Source organism: Neovison vison, chromosome 2, assembly GCF_020171115.1.
Source record: "Neovison vison isolate M4711 chromosome 2, ASM_NN_V1, whole genome shotgun sequence".
Classification (NCBI taxonomy): domain Eukaryota; kingdom Metazoa; phylum Chordata; class Mammalia; order Carnivora; family Mustelidae; genus Neogale; species Neogale vison.
In genome coordinates, this window is record NC_058092.1 from 176,744,453 (window position 1) to 176,761,489 (window position 17,037).

The window sequence follows — 17,037 nt, forward strand, 5'->3', positions numbered from 1 at the left end:
GGTCTCTTCCCCCAGTAATCTAGTAGAGGAAACAGTTAATACTAACTGTGATTAACTATTTAAGCTTTGGGGAATTATGAGAGTATTGAACAAAGAAGTTTGGAAGGTCATGACATGTTCCACTTGTTTTGACATTTGGGCTAGGAACTGAGGGATACCTAGAATAACTAGAATTTCAGACAGAGAATCATGTGCAAAGTCCCTGGGACACAAGGAGAGGCTGAACAATTTAGACACAGTCAAAGTTCTCTCAGGGTCCCATAGACCACATTATAGAATTTCATTTTTCGGCTAATAGCAATGGAAACTTGTTGATAAATTTAAAATAGCAATTGACATCCGATTCGTATTTTTTAAAAGGTCATCTCCCTGGTGCTAGGACTTCTATCCATGGAGATAAGGAAAATAGTATTTTCATAAAAGGATTCCTACTGCTAATGATGCTAAGCTCTACTTCTTAGCAATTCCTACAAGTGAGATACATAAAGAAAAATTTTGACTTGTTGAAGTCACAGAGTTCACCTACTTGAAGCAGTCTTTGACACAAAGGCAGCCTTCTGAAGAGCCAATTAAAAACCAATACTAACCTATTACTTAGACAAGCAGCAATCTTTCTCTTAGCACCCACAGTAAGATATCTTTCTTCCATCTGCAGAAATAATTTGAGGCACTTTTTTCCTCACCTCCATGATAAGTTTGAAAGAGAAAATATATTCATTATGTTATGAACAAGCCACAGACTGCCACAATTTCAGGTATTTGCAGGCACTGTTGCGCCTATATATAGCTATGGAGTCATTTTTCCAAAATCCGAATATAAAGCCCCTATTTCTATCCTCCATTTGATTGGAACCATTCAACCATCCTGGTAGATAATAAGTTTGCATGTTCTTAGATTGCATTTCATTATGCTTCAGTTCCCCTAGAGAATAAACGTGCTCCTTTTCCCAACAATTGTAGAAGAGAAATACTTTTGACATCTCAAATTTCAGAGAGCCTCAGGAAGACGTCCCTCTTCTGGACATCAAAGTCTTTGTTTTTTTTTCCCTGGACATTGATTTGTTAAATAAGAGAAGGCTGTACTCCTTCGTGGCAGCCAAAATATCTATTAATTTAAGTTTCCTAAGCAAAAAGGAATCTAAATCAAAATAATACCATCTTGTTGGAATTTAAATTCCAAAACAAAGAAAGAATACCAAAAATCTCTTTTGTTTTTAGGGTCCCTCCTTTTTTCATGGAAGTACCAGCAGTGGAGATTGGCTTATCTTTTTTCTTGGTTAGAGCCACCAAAGACTTTTGTATTATTTTTACTTAATTTTTAGCTTCAGAGAATGTTCAGTGCTGATATTTCCAAGGCTCATTTGATGTTTGTTTCTTCTTTTGAATATACTCAGGGCACTTTCTAGCTAGGACGAACAAAATAAGACAGATAAGGTCCTTGACTTGTTGGAGTTCATGGAATTGATAAAGTTTATAATCTAGAAACAGATGATAAACAAAGAAAGAAATAAGAGGATTTTAGATAAAAATACATGATGTTAATAATTAACACAAAGCTATGGGACAGAAGGTTCTGGGATGTGGGAAAGCTACTTTACCTGGGGTGCTCCCTGAACTCTGCTTTGGAGTTGTGGCTTTCAAGTTGAGATCAGGGTAGGAGAAACCAGCCATGGGCTACAATTGTTCCAGGCAGTAAGGATAGCAAGTAAAGTGCTGTTGCCAAGTAGAACCTCCAATCACACAAAGCAGCTCTCAGGAGAGACAGGTCTACCCACATCTCACTTCTGGGAAGTAACCTGGCTGCTCTGCACCTCAGACTCTCGTGTCTCCTTATCTGAATCCAGTACCTTTCCACTCTGTCAAGTTGCCATGGTCATATTGCCATATCTAAAAAAATACATACATAATTATAACCACAAATGCTTATTGGGATAGCCTGAAACCCAAATAAACCCACCTACTTAACAGAATCTTGGTCTGAATTTTCCTTGCAAAAGAATTTCAAATAAATTATATAGATATTCTACTCCAAACGGGGAGGAGCATAACTCCCGTCATGACATACGAGCTGCGCAGAGTGACTTCTTTCCAAAGAATACAGTAAGGAGAGATTACCTTAGAGTTAAGAAACCTGACTAATGCTACTTCCTCCATATAATCAATATCAACATCAATAGTCAAAAATCATGTTGATGTAATATACACTTGATATGAGTTGATGAAAATAATACTTTCCTCCCAAAAACCAATAACCCTTGACTAACCATGAGGAAAAAATCAGGCAAATTCCAGTAGAAGAATATCCTACAACATACCCTATCAGTACTCAAAACCATCAAGGTCAGGGGTACCTGGGCTCAGTTGGTTATGTGTCTGCCTTCAGCTCATTTCATTATCCCAAGGGTCCTAGGATCAAGCCCTGCATCTCATCAGACTCCCTGCTCAGCTGGGAGTCTGCTTCTTCCCCTCTCTCTGCCCCTCCCCCTTCATTCCCGTTGTGTCTCTTGCTTTCTCTCTCAAATAATTAAAATCTTTAAAAAAAAAATCAAAATCACCAAAAACAAGGAAAGTATGAGAAAATGTCATAGCCAGAGGGAACTTAAGGACACATGACAATAAAATGTGGAATCCTGGATGAGATTCTGGAACAGAAAAAGGAAATCTAAAGAAATATGAATATGAACTTCTACTTAATAAAAACATCAATATTTGTTCATTAATAGTACCAAATGTGCCATACTAATGCAAAACTAATAAGAACAATAGCAACTATCAATAATAGGAGAAACTGTGGACAGGGAGGGGAGCAATATACAGGAAATCTCTGTACTATCCATTTAATTTTCCTGTATATCTAAAACTGTTTTTAAAAATCATCTATTACAATTTAAAAGAATCTCAGTCAAAACAAAATTAGTTAGGAGGAAAGATATCCCTAGTCGGATTTCAACTCTGTTGTAGTGACATTCCCTTCCAGTGACACATGAAAAACCAGATATAGCCATCTTGCAAACTGGCAGGAAAAAAAAATGCTAATAAAGAAGGTCAAAGTGATAAATTCCATTTTTAAGAGAAACTGCAAACATCATCAGTCTTGGGCCTCACCCTACCTTCTCAGTTCCATAGTACATTTTGATACTTTCTAAAAATGTGCATAACTCATAAAAGCAGACGGTATATGGGTTTCTTTTAAATACCCAACTCTACAATATAACATGATAATATGATCTATCAGCTAACCTTAAATAAAAACATCAACCATTTGAAGGATAGTCCCAGTCTCTAAAGGTGTTCTCAACAAAGTAAATTTCCTCTAGATCCCATGAAGTCTTCTCTCAATGAACATTTCTTGACGTATATAATATGGGCATATTTATATATAATATATAAATATATATTTATATAATATAGAAAGTGCTGTCTTTAAATAGAGAGAGGATAGATAGATTAGACAGACAGATGATACATAAGTGATATCCAATAACTTAAAATCTGGCATGGCAATGATCTCCTGCCATTATACCACAAAAAAAAATGTTTAAATATCCTGGATATAAATCTTTTTTTATTGATTATCAATCTCAAAATTTTAAAAAGCTCCTATTCATGTACCAATAAATTTTATATGAATGCCTTGTCATTCCTACTGTCCTTCCTAAAACCAAGTTTTAAATTCAACCAGAATAAAAGTAACATGGTGTTCATTTTCAGACACCAGAGAGAAGTTAATCTTATAATGATCAACAAAATGCTTGTGGCTTTTGTTTCCTTATCTTTTTCCATATAATGACTGATACTATTATTTTTCATTAACCCTATCCAATCCCCTTTTCAGTTGTTACTGGACTTCATGGGTTAAGATACAGTTAACGTTTACGCTGAAATTCAAAGTGAAACAATAAGAGTGTTCTCACTCTACCTTGCCAGACCCAGAACTTGTTACATCTGCTTAGGAAATGTAGCTGAGTGACTAAACAAATGTGATGACCCACAGGATTCAGTTTTCAAACAGACAGACCACAGGACCATGGTGATGAAGTTCTTGAACACCATCTAATTCAACCCTGTCACAATGAAGAAACTGAGCCCTGACAAGTGAAGATTTTGTGATCATAGTTAATTTGTAGCAGGGCCCAGGTTAGAATACAAATCATTCATTCATTCATTCATTCACTCTTTCAAACATGCTTATGTTCAACACATGTTTAGTAAGTATCTTCCAGGGATAAGAATTGACACTGAGGACATATAAGCTAAAACAGACAGAACCGTTTACCTCATGGAGTTTATAGTCTATCGGGAGAGGCAGATTTTAATCAGTCACACAAGCAATTATAAAAATGTAACTGTAATGGGTGTTATTTAAAAAAAAAAAGATATACTCTTGCAATGAGAGCTTATTTAGAGAATTATGAGCAAATCAAGGAAGGTTCCATTGGGAGAGTCACATTTAAAGGCACTAATGAAGCAAAAAGGGGAGAAAAGAGTTTTCGGGCCAAGGGAACACCAAGTGTGAAGAACACAGGAAATAGAGACTGTGAAAAGGGGTGTGCGTGGCCAGAGCCTCAAAAGTGAGCAGGAGTATTTTCTAAAATTGAAAATGCTTAGGTAAATGGAAATTGGATTATGCAGAGCCTTGTATGTCAGAATAAAGAGTTTTGTCTTTGTCCAAAATACAGTGAGGAGTTATTGAAACTTTTTGAGAGATTTGGAGGTGGTTGGTGAAGGACAAGCCCATTTGCCCTATGCCAAGATGATTCTAATTCTAATTCTAATTCTAATTATAATAATCTAACTAGTGGGGAGAGTGGAGAAGAGACCAGGGAGGATGGGGTTACCCACCTAGGAGATTTTGCCAGCCTGGTGCTCTGTTATACTACATATGTTTCAGAAGCCATCCACCAAAATCCGCTCTCCTAGAATGGCAGGACTCCATTTCCCAGGTCACATGGCAGTTGGGTGTGAACGTGTAATGAAGCTCCAGCCAGAGAAATGTGAACAGAAGTGAAATGGGCTACTGAGGCTGTTGCCCAAGACCAGACAACACCTCTCCGTGTTCTTTCTTCCACCTTTCTGCTAGATGGCCGTGAGGAGAGTGACATTTTGAAGGCAATAGAGCAACTGTCTGCCTAGATTCCTAAATGGCCCCATGGCAAGAAACACTTCCCAACCTAGATCCCGTGTCCAGACTGTCTTATGAGAGAGAAATGAGCTGCTACTACTTAGGGTGACTTCATCCTGGGGTCTATCTGCTACAGCAATTTAGCACGGCCTAATTAACTCAGTGAATATGTCTGTCTGTGTTTATGCATATGCACTATGTCTCATATGGGTCAGTGTCTATAAACTGGGAAAACAACTAGCAAATTCATTAACTAGGGACCTGCTTTAGTTTTATTACATAAGGTAATTACTTCTTAGTTTATATAAGCCCACGGCCCCTCCTAGACTGACATTCTATGAAATAATTGACTGAGCCTCACAAGTGTGATGAATTGCACACCCAGGAATTTCCCATGAGAGGACACACCTTAAATAGTTTCTAGTTTAAGCAAGGCCAGTAAATTTTTAAATGTTTGTGTTTAGTTAGGGATTACTCTAATATAATAAGAAAAGTATAAATAAGACTCTAAATTATTAATTCGCTAATAATTTTTTCTTTCAGCCAAGGTTATTTCCTGAGTTGAAATACTCTAATTCACTGAAAATTGTTTACTAAATACTTCTACAGGAACCTCACTAAGACCCACATTGGAGCAAATATTGATATGTTGGGTGCTATCAATATTAACTATATTTATTTCTAAAGACCAACGTGTATTTCTGAAGTATTATTCTGGTTTGGATAGTCTACAAGTTAAAATAAAAAACACACTCAGATCATAGACAAAGTTGGGAATAGAAAATTGAGATTCTGTCAGGGAAAAAAAAAAATGGTCATTGGGCTAGCAACTCCATGTGTACTCCTTCTCCACAACACTTCATACTTCAGGATGTCCTACCATGCTTGGCATTTTCCAATTCCAAATTTAGATAGAGTGATAGGTAGATGAGAGAGAGAGAGAAGTCTTTTCCTCCTTTTCAAGGATTATGCTACTGGTGCTGATTATTATCTACGGATATCTACACCCATCTACGGATGGGTGTGGTTTTTAAAATGTTTGCCATCCAAGAAGCTAAATGTATTCCAACATACCTATGAAAAATAGCAAGAAATTGTTGAAACCAAACCTTTTCAGCTCTTAAGGTGCTGGATTCATATTGAATTATTATTATCATTTCCTTTCTGCTGAAATTTTGATGACATGGTCATCATTCATTCAACCAAGTGTGGCCATTTCAGATTCAGTTACGTGTCTTTATTCAAGGCATCCTCATAGGCTCCTTTATTTGTTAGAACTATTTCAAAATGAATAGTCAGATGAATCACCAAAGCATTGCAAAGCAAAACTCATGTGTCAGGGCTAAACTGAGGAAACAGAACAAACAAAAAGATGAGGCAATTACAGGCTTGGGAAATTGTTTATGATATAATATTGAATAAAAAAAAGGAAAAATCTATCATTTAATATGAAATGTGTGTTGTGGAGAAAATCTGATAGGCAAAGAAAAAGCATTCAGACAAAATGGGGGTTATCTCATGGCGATAAGATTACAGGGGATTCTTAAATTTTTTGCAGTATTTTCCATTCATTTTACATTAACTTTTTTTTAACTAATAAGAAATAAGCACTGCTTTTACTAGGCTTAAGTTATCCCCTAGCCTGCACTGTCATCACCCTTTTGCCAGCACCTGGGCCAACCCCATGGAAGAGGGACAGAGTTAGGACAGGCCCGGAGTCTCTAGAGCAGAAAACATTAGGAGATAGCAGGTACCTTTTGGACCAGTGCAAGCACAGAGAGCTGCCCAAAATGTCTGCTGTTCTAAAAAAGCTCCTGGTCTTAACATTAGCAGGCCCATGGTGTTGGGTAAGTGGACACATTGCCCATTTGGTAGTGAGACGACTTCTAGAGCTGGATTCCACAGAGGATTCTGTTGGAAGGAACCACCTACTAGCAGGCATGTCACATAACCCCACTGGGCTTTGGGTTTACTGTTTATAAAATGACTGACAACAGGTAAAATGACGTGACATTGAAAAGCCTTTTCCTAAAACTCCCTGATTTTAAAAAACTAGTCTTAAAGGAACACGGCATGTTGAAGAATGTCTCATTTTGGCTTAAAATTGAAAGACCAGATGTATTCTCATCTAAGCCAAGAATGAGACAAGGGTAGTAAGCAATGAAGTAATTATATGAAGACCTGTGTAATATCTGTCTCCAAGTCCAGGCTATAGGTCTAGAAGGACAGCGACCGGGCTCTGTCTCCAACATCTAGCACAGTGCCTAGCAGAGTAGGTGCTTCATTACTATTTTGTAGACGGGAGAGCAGAGAGCAAGCAGACACATTGGCTGGCTGGCTGTTTTCACCACCAGTATTGAACTTTTCCTAACACTACAATAAGACAACATATAGAAATTGAAAGTATAATTAACACAAAGCTAAAATTCTTATTGTTTTTAGATCATATGATTATCTACATTGGAAACCCATGAAAAAACTGTTTTAAAAAAATAAGAAAAAGCTAAAAATAAATATTAAAAATAGATTTTCTATAAATTAATGGATTCCAAGATACAATGAAAAAAAAAAAAACCTCTTATAGTAGTAACACAAGTACTAAATACTTCAGGTGGAAATAGGAAACGTAAAGAGCCTGGCAGAAGAAGAACATAAAACTCTCCTACAGGGCATTTTGCTAGATGTAATGTTTAAATATAGTAAAAATGTCTTTTTAAGTGTAATTCCACTGAAAATCTCAGGGTCTGTAATTGCAAATGCCAGTCTGCGATCAACATGAATGCTGAAAGAATAAAAAAGGGCAAAGGCTTTCCAATTTAAAAACACGACAAAACTAAAATACTTTCAAGTATGATATTAGTGAAAAAAAAATAGTCACCAAATTAAGAATTTGTTTTACAGTGAAATTTACCTGGTGGCCAAGTCTATAAATTGGGTCCTGAGATCCATTCTTAGATCTGCCCCTGTCTGTAAAAGTAGTGTGAGCTCACTCATCTCTAAAATGGGTATAAAAAGAATTCTATAGTCACAGGACCATGGGAAAATAAAGAAATCTATAAGAAATGATGCTGAGAATGTTTATAGCAGCAACGGCCACAGTCACCAAACTGTGGAAAGAACCAAGATGCCCTTCAATGGACGAGTGGATAAGGAAGATGTGATCTATATACACTATGGAGTACTATGCCTCCATCAGAAAGAATGAATACCCAACTTTTGTAGCAACATGGACGGGACTAGAAGAGATTATGCTGAGTGAAATAAGTCAGGCAGAGAGAGTCAATTATCATATGGTTTCACTTATTTGTGGAGCATAACAAATAGTATGGAGGACAAGGGGATGAGGGAAATTGGAAGGGGAGGTGAACCATAAGAGACTATGGACTCTGAAAAACAATCTGAGGGTTTTGAAGGGGGTGGGGTGGGAGGTTGGGGGAACCAGGTGGTGGGTATTAGAGGGTATTACACTGGGTGTGGTGCAAAAAACAATGAATACTGTTACGTTGAAAAAATAAATAAATAAATAAAAAGAAATGATGCTGAGAAAATAAACTGAGGAAAAATGTTTATTTGTTACATTTTCATGTTCTTACATATTCAGTTCTTACATACATCTTACAGAGTATCAACAAGCTAAAGCATTAAATGCAAAATGTTAAAACTACAGAATAGCTAACAGAAAGTGTAAGTGATTCTTCTCCTAATCTTGTTATGGGGAAGGCTCTAACAAACAAAAGAAATTAAACAATATCACAAAGAAAAGGCAAAAAGGATCATTTTAACTACAGAGAAATTTGGAACTGCTCCATGTAAAAGAAAAGTCATTGTAAGTAAAAAGAAAAAGAAAAAAAAAATAAGAGAATTAGAAGAAAAAAATAAATAAAAGAGAAAAATATTTTAGGCAAGACATATGACAAATATGGAGTTAACTTTAATATAGAAACAGCTCTTTATTCTCAGATCACAATGCTTTGAAACTGGAGCTCAATCACAAGGAAAAGTTCCGAAGGAACTCAAACACCTGGAAGCTAAAGACCACCTTGCTTAAGAAACAGCTCTTTAAAATCAATACAAAGAATACTTAAAACTCAGTAGAAAAATTGCAAAGGATGTGAACAACTAATTCACAAATTAGAGAACTAAAGAAAAAGGCAAATTGTCAAAATAATGAAAAAGTGTTTAACTTCATCAGTTCTAGAATTTCCAAATGCTATATATTTGATGTATTTGGAGTCAAAGAAATCCATAAAGGGAAATGCAGAAATGAAAGCATTTTGTGTACCATTTATGCCAGAAATTGCCTAAAATTGACTCAAATATATAAAGCATTGTGAAACTCCCATTTAACCCTGGTGTGTTAAGGAGTACTTCGAAAATTTTAATGAGATATTGGAACTCAATTTTGATAACTTGCACTATGCCATTTGCTCACTCGCTCTGCCACCTTGTGTTGTTCTCTAATTTTCTAACATGGTGCATGTAACTTTCCGATATGACCATGTCCACATCATAAATAACCAATATGGATGAGCAAGAACTAATTAGTTGATGAAAGGTCCCTGAGGAAACCGTAGAGAGATCTAGTTGTGGATCTTGTTTTCTTAGCACAGTCATTACTTGTTCAAATGTAAGATGATTATTAAATCAGTGTTTCTCCTAATGAGGTCTAAAATTCCTGCTCCCTATTTCATCCCTTCAGAATCAGAACCTGGAAATTGGCATTTTTAACAAGCACCCCACTGAATGCTTAGGGACTTTCAAGTTTGTAAACTTTAACTATAATGACAGACCACCCAGTCCCCTCTATTGCCCCCAAATTGGATAGTCTGAAGGAAAAAAAAAAATGCATGCTGACTAACAGCCTCCCTCTGTACATACAAGAACGATACCCACCTCAATTCTCAGATCCTTGTTATATTTGAGTTGACGTCTCTTTAGGTTTATTTTCCCAATTCCATGCATCAAATTACACTCATCGAAGCTGCCAGTCTTCAAAAGTGCTTTCAGAAGGCACATAAATTCAATCCTGACTCCTTATGATTCAGACATTTAATCACACCATAAACTTAATGGAATCCAATTTGAATGTAGACACCTCAATAGCTACATTGCACTGCATTCACAACCTTCATAAAATGTGGGTCTCAAAATGAATCACCAGCTTAATGAAAAGTTCAGAGGAGAATTCTGCCCTCTCATTGGTCACTGTCCTGGGTCTTCAGCTGCCAGGAAAAGGACTGGAGCTGTCAACACAACACTGTAGCCCAGGCAACCAACCATGCCACTGGGAACTTTTCAACACTTGAAAAAAATTAAAGTTACTATAGAAACTTTCAGATGTTCTTTAGATTGTTTGGACAGCCCATGATTTATAACAGTAACGATGCCAGGGTCAGACTTCACCTGTCAGTTTAGGACCTCCCTTCATTAACAGCCCAGGAATAGGTTGCTTTGGGGGTTCTCAGACTCTTGCCTGATTCCCACCATAAAGTGTGTTCCTCGAGTGGTGTATGTTCTCTGGGTAAGAAGAAAGGGATAGAGGAATAGTATGCTTCCAAAGGCCCAACAATTACTTAAAACAACAGGAAATAAAAATACAACTGGTTCTCCAAACTTCCAGATGTGGTCTCAATGATGTTTGGCATCCTCTAGGTGAAGACATCTGGGTGATCGATTCTGACCTTCCAACCAGATGTTTAGCCATAGTGACAACTCAACTTTGAACTGAAACTGAGTAAGAATTGCAGTTATTATGGAGCTTTGTGAGCTCCTTATATTGGGAATGTCTTCTCACATTAGCTTTCCTACCTTGGGTAGGTGGCTTTGCCTGAAAGAACCTCAGGGTCTGCAGAGACGCTGAGATCAACCTTCTCAATTGTGCTTTCTCTTTGTTAAGCTTTTGTTGTCATTGCTAAGCTAAGTAGAAGGAAGACCAAATCCTTTTTTTTTTTCTTTTTTTTTTTTTTTTTTGAGGATAGCTGATGGAATCTACCTATTCTTAAAAAGTTATTTACCTGAAGAAGGAACCATGTCCATAAGGGAAGGAGGTAGGGCTCTCAAAATGTCTTGTAAACTTTTTGAGTCTAATATGCTGAACTGCAAATTTAATCCACTGAAGTGGTTTCATGCAAACACTCCTCTCAAATTCCTTTTGTACAAAATCTTGATGCATAATGTATAGAGTCTGAAAATGGATTAAGCTACATTTGGAGATGGTTTGAGGTTTTTTTTTCTTTCTTTTTTTTTTTTTTTAAAGCAAGCAAAAACAAGCGGTTTTTTGTTGTTGCCTTGTTTAACCCTTCCTGCTCAAACAAGCACACATGGATTGTGTCTTCTCAAAGCTGCCTTCCACACAATGTTTCTTGGTTGTTATTTTTTTTCCTTTTTCTTACTGTCAAAAAGTTTGAAATGTTAGAAGTTTTAATTAGAAATGGGAAGAGTGAATTAGAATCATTTCCCTCAGATTTCCCAACTCAAGCAAGCAAATAGACTGGTAAAACCTTCTGATTTACTTCTGGAAGATAATTTAGCAACCGAGTCAGCAAATGAGTAGAATCTTACTGAAAAAAATGTCTCCAGGTATTCCTGGATCTTAACTACCCTGAGGGCTGTGGCCATAGGTGGAACACTTGGTCTGTATGTTGTTGGAAGAAGGTGTGGTAAATGCTCAGAGACACATGTCCACCAGTGCCAATCAAGGCCAAAATGGTGGAAAAGGAGACAGCCAGGGAGGATTGTTGAAGCTTTGAAAGAAATCACAAATACTAGGAATCTTACACTTAACGCTTTGATGAATCAATACATTTGTAATGCTCTGTTTCATCATTTGCTTATTTTTGCATATCATTTGAATATTATGCAAATTGTACTGAAAAAAGAATTGTGGCTAGAATGAGGAAATTTGGGCTGAAGCCCTAAGTTTGACCTAGCATTGTTCTGTGAACTTAAAACCACTTGCTTTTTCTAGGTTCCATATCATCATCTGTCATATAAGGAGAACCACCCTCCCTCTCACTGCCCACCTGCATCCGGGCCACTGGGAGAGCGAATGAGATTGGTGGGAAAGTATTGTGTCAAGTCTCAAGCCTCATGGACATGGGTGATTTCTCTGTTTTGGGTTAACTACTGTCTTCTTCTGAGTAAATGGTGGCATACTTGGCTGTTCTGCCATATATATTTCTTCACCAGGCTTCTCCAAAGCCAGGGTGAAGAGAACAGTTGGTTCTCAGGGAGACTCACAGCTGTAGCACAGCTGGCCACTCCTGGGGGCTTCACATACTGGGTCCCAACAGGAGCTTTCATGCTCACACGGGGCTCCATACATGACTCTTAAAAACATGGCTTCAGATCAATACAGAGAACCAACACCCCCCTGACTCAAGATTTCTTGTGGTTCCCATTCTGAATCCTCACCTGGTACCACCTTGTTTCTGACCTCATGACTAGCCCTTCTACTATTATTTGCCTTGCCCCTCCTGCTTCCACATCATTCCAGTTATCAGGTTTGAGTCTCTTCTCCATTATGATTCAAATGATTCACTTACTCATACTCCCTTTCCCTTGTGCCCAGCACCTGACACCCCAGGCCAAGAATAGGACACAAACAAAAAGCAGGTTTTATTGGCAGGTATAAAAATTGAGATGCGCCTCCCCAAACAGGCCATGTAAAGCTTTCTGCCAACACTACAAACATTTTCTCTTTTGGAACTACAGACTTAGAACAATTGGACAGTTTCAAATTCTATAGGGGAAGACGACAGAAGAAAAAGAATGGTTTTTTTCCCAATTCACCTCCTCTTCCTACTTTAAATGTTAACACACACTAGTGTATGTGAAAACACAGAGGAATCATATCCTGTTTGTGCTTCTCCATATAGAGCTTGATTTGTTGGATGCAGTGTTGAATGGGAAGGGAAGACTAATTTAAATTCAAATTCATTCCCCATGACTTCACAATAATATGGACCTTACTAAACATTTTTAAAAATCTCTACAATGTAGTGAGAGCAAGACCATGCCTGTCTTGTTCATTGGAGTATTTTTAGGACCCAGCGCACAGAAAGTGTTTAAAAAATATTTGTTGCCTGAATGAATACATAAGAAGAAAAAACAAAGTAATTTTTGAAAGATTTCTTATTATCTGATGCTGATAGAGAGTAAAGTTAATGATTTAGAGAACAAGTATCCAGCAGTACAGCTCGCTAATACCTTTTAAAATGTGTTGATACTCATAAATCCAAAATAAACGACCTGTAAAATCACTTAAGAAGAAATAATACGCATTTAATCAGGCTTCCAGAGGAAAGTCTCGGGGAAAAGCTGAGAACTTCAAGAATTATTAAATCCCTTCCAATTCAATCACTGACCGATCACAGACACACCGCATGTCCCTCTGCCCGCAGGGCTGTCACATTCGGCAGTCCTGCTCAGCCCTTCGTTATAAAACTCCCAAATTACAGCCACCTCCTGGAGCCAGAGGGAAAGGCTTTGGATCAGCTGCAAAGGGTAAGTCCTCTTACAGGTCTACCCAGCACGCTTTTCCACATTCCACAGAGGGATCTTCAATCAAGGGGGAGAAATTGAACACATCACCCACATCCTAAAGCCAGCATCTTCAAAGTCTTAACACACGGCTTTAGCTTCAAGTCAAAGGGCTCTTCCTCTGGCAAATAAAATTCAAAATACTGTGAAATGCCAGTCTGTGCTTTATAATCCTGTTGAAGTTTTTTGGCATTTAACAGTGTTCTGGTACCTTCCATTCCATCCTGGATTTTACCTCTTAGTCTGTTAATGAGAGTTACTTTACCTTTCCCAGAGTTTGATTAAGGTCCTGAGGGTGGTCGTAAAATGGATCCATCTTTTTGTTACAAACTCAATTAGCAGAAGTTAGAATTGCTCTCTTCAACAAAGTTAAATAAATTGTTAATGAGAAATTTACCTTCACTTGATTCGTTAGTTGCCTTATTAGCTTGGAGTCAACACTATTAAAGGAGAAGATGCTTATTAAAGCTTAAGGTGTTTGCTGGATTGAATGTTAAAAAGAAGATGGCAGGATAGCAATGCTGACTGCCTGCTTCCAAAACCCGGAGGGGTTTCCATGATGCATCCAAAATAAGCAACTTGGAGCCTTCATTTGGGGTTTCCTCATCAGAGAAATAGAGATGTACCTGGTAGGTAAACGTGCCACATTCCCATTGGTAGGTAACATCTAAAGCTTCTCTTTTTGGCTGCTGTGATAAGATGGTTTTCTAAGCCATATAGACACTGGCCTGAAGGAAGTCCACTCAGTTGCAAGTGAGTCGGAACACCTTGCCTCCTCTGATAAGGAGGGATCTAAAACATTTTGGAAGAGGTCATCAAGGGGAACATGACCACTCATTGACCTGTGAACTGGACCCACACAATCAAAGGTTTCTCATTCCCTTTCCTGTCCTTGGAAGGAACATTCTACCTACCTTCCCCACACTGGGAACCAGTTTCAAGGAGTAGCTTTGAGAGAGCAATGTGTTGTTGAGACCATCTGGACAGTATATGTGACTGAACCCGGTTAAGACCTCTAAATGTTGAGGATTCTGGCAGGAGGGTACAGAGATCTACTCATCTTACAACTTTCCAAAACAAGCCTCATATGTAAATTCCCTTGTTTATTAAATCTTCCACCTACCAAGCTGGAGTGATCTACCATCTTCTTGGTTCTTTCCTTGCCCTTCCTGTGTGGGAGCCGGTTTTTCAAATCACCACCCGCATCATAAACATCAGGGGCATAGGAGAAGGAGGCTATTTACTCCAAAAAAGTTTATAGGCAGATCTTAAAACCACCTCCTTGCTGTGGCATTTCTAAAATGCCTCACTTTGACAACCAGGACTGGCTCTAGGCATAGTTGTGAGGTCAATCATGACTGTTTTCAGCCCCTTCTCCATTCCCCTCTTTAAAATTGCTCCCGTACATTCCCACCATGTGGCTCCTCTGCCAGAATCTACAGGCTGGTTCTCTCTAGTTCATCTTAACGTCTTCATGGCCATTGGATGGCCCTGCAGAGGCTGGCAAGCTAAGTGGTGTCATTTCCCAGAGTGTCCTGCATCTCAGGTTCCACACAAGACCTAACTTCATCCAAGCAGACACTCCCCCAGGAAATATGGAAGTAGCCTTCAAAATGTAGGCTATACTCTTCTACTTTCTCTAGCTAGCAAGTGTGGAAACATACAGACAATCTAACAGAAGCCCCGGGGTCCAGACCCTAGCACTATGGCTACTGAGAGGCAGGCCAAGAAGGACATTTGTTTTGTTGTTATGGGCTGGGATAGACACAGTGAGGTACAAAAGTCGGCAGTTGTAGAGGTGACTTTCTTCTTTATCAGCTGGATCATGGCAGCAGCTGCCTCTGTGGGTCAGTTCTGAGGTGTTGTTCTAGAGTGTGATTCCTGGAAGGTCAGCTGAAAACCTTTTCCCCCTGCTCTTCTAGGGGTTTTTGTAAAGTCCTTATTCCTTGTATGAAATCCATTTCCACTAAAAGTAGCTAGACTGAATTTTGTTACTTGCAACTAATCTCTAACAAAGACACTTCTTTCCTACATAACAACCGAATGCTTTAATGCTTGCCCCCCCAACTTCTCAGATGAAATGAGTTGATAAATTGATTCACAATAATGTAGTTAATAACTACTAAAGTAATTTGGGGTACTTGCCTTAACCCAAGCAAAAAGATTCTAATGGTGAATTTCCAAACATGAATCCTTTACAGTGTTGATGGGAAATTTTTATTCCTAGGTGGGGAGGCATATGTTTTTTAAACTATGAAGTAGCTGTTGCTAGTTGTTAATGATGACAGAGATGATAATTATAGTGGTGATGTCAAAAAGCATGAGAGAGCAAATCAAACTTGTAAGGTTCACTCAGCAGATATCCCCAAGCTCCCCTACTCTCACTCAATCCTCTAACCAGGGCAGGAAACACCATGGTCACCACCCAGCTTCTCACTCCTCACTGCAGAACTCTCAGAGGGGGTGTTCTGTGATGTCATGACAATCCCATGAGATAAAAAAAACCTGCATCAGAAGGAGACAAGCAAGAAACTCCCTGAAAGTCAAGCACATTACTCTCAGAGAAGATAAAGACAGGTGAAGAACGGGCTGTTGAGTGGAGAGATGATTGATGACGTTTGTGTGCAATGCCGCAGAGCTTTTTGGAGCAGCCAGTGTGTGGAGGCACTACCCTAACACTTGTGGAGCCCATGGTACAGGAGAAAATAGGGATTGCCGTTTCTTAATCATTTTCTGTGTGCCGGACATCCCTCCATTCATTTCATTCACTCAACAAACACTTGTGTTTTTGTTGCTATTGTAGATACTGGTGAATAAATTCTATTTACCAATCCTGATGTGACACCAGTACTCACATGGAAATTTCTAGATTACAGTTGAGGTCAGTGTTACAAAGAAAAACCATAGCACACTGCCTGATGTGGGAAAGGGCATAGGCATAAATAAGTCTTGGGGTTCATGGGATACTTTCCAGAAGAAAAGCCATTCCAGCTGAATTTTAAGGACTGAGCACAACGTAGTCAGGTTGAGGGAACAGCACAAGCAAAGGCTCTGAGGTTGGAGGGAGCATAAACCAAGGGAATACATATTATTACCTCCACTTTATACAGGAAGCAATAGAGACATAGAAAGATTAGGTAACTCCCTAAGGTTATGCAGAACTTAGGGCAATAGGAGCCCAAAGTCTCCTTCCATGTAATCCAGCTTCCGTGAGAGGCGGAGACAAAAATACCAGACAGGCTTTTAAAAACAATTACCAGGAGACCCTCTCAAGCCCTTCAAGGCCACCCCTCCTCCTGAAGGAGTTGAGGACAGATTTTCATTTTCTCACTCTACTGGGCTCGAGACTAAATTAAATGAAAAACCTGCTATTT